The following is an 861-nucleotide window of genomic DNA, read 5'->3' as shown; positions in this document are numbered from 1 at the left end:
ACATCCTCGTCTCTAGCTCATTCGCGGTCTAATCTAAGTTGTGGTAAAAAAAACACCCACCCACCCACATGTAAACCATTCATTCTCTCTTGCATTAGTGATGTCGCGCTAGCCACAATTTTCCTGATCGGCCTAGTGAGAACATGTGTCTAGGGCTCTAGGCCAGATAGTGTTACTATCTTCTCCCTGCTCTCCTAAATCGACCGATGCAATTTCTATTACAAGGCAATTGAGAAATAGCAACCCGTAAAAGAACAGAAAAATAGCAATCAACAAAAAAGACTGAGAAATAGCAAATGTGTGTTCATATTAAGGGGTCCCACATTTTAGTTTTGCCCCGGGCCCCCAAATTCTCAGGACCGGCCCTGGATGAAGCACGTACACAGGACTCTAGAGAAACACAACGTTCTTCTCACTTCTGCAGATTGTTTGGTTTTGTAGGGCATGCCAATTTCTATTTCCTATGCGTACCACTGTGTTGGCTGATGCCTGATGGTGTAGTGTGCAATAACTATAGCACAGTCGGCGATGGAATATAAACCATGCGGTGCAGTAAAAGGTCGTTCTTCCTCCCGACGGTGATGCCCATCTTCTCCGTCATGTCCAGCTCTCTAGATGAGACTCCGGCGGGAAGCTTCCAACGGACGTGATATAGCAGCGAGGCAAGCGTGAGCTCAATGTTGGCCTGCGCAAACGCCACTCCAGGGCACATCCTTCGTCCTGCTCCAAACGGTATGAACTCCAGGTGTGCGCACTTGAAGTCAAGCGTGCCACTCTCCAACCGCTCTGGTCTAAACTCTTCAGTGTCGGCCCAGTACTTCGGGTCCCTGCCGATGGCCCACCAAGGTTTTGGATTCCGAA

At 48.8% G+C, this 861-nt stretch overlaps 1 pseudogene; it reads right to left on the bottom strand.

Moving 5' to 3' along the window:
• Positions 1-511: 511 nt before the first annotated feature.
• Positions 512-861, bottom strand: part of LOC119321046 — a 2,367-nt pseudogene continuing 2,017 nt past the window's right edge.

Source organism: Triticum dicoccoides, chromosome 6B (genome assembly GCF_002162155.2).
Source record: "Triticum dicoccoides isolate Atlit2015 ecotype Zavitan chromosome 6B, WEW_v2.0, whole genome shotgun sequence".
Classification (NCBI taxonomy): Eukaryota; Viridiplantae; Streptophyta; class Magnoliopsida; order Poales; family Poaceae; genus Triticum; species Triticum dicoccoides.
The sequence above is the reverse complement of the archived record's forward strand: the minus strand, read 5'-3'. Positions and strand labels throughout refer to the sequence as shown.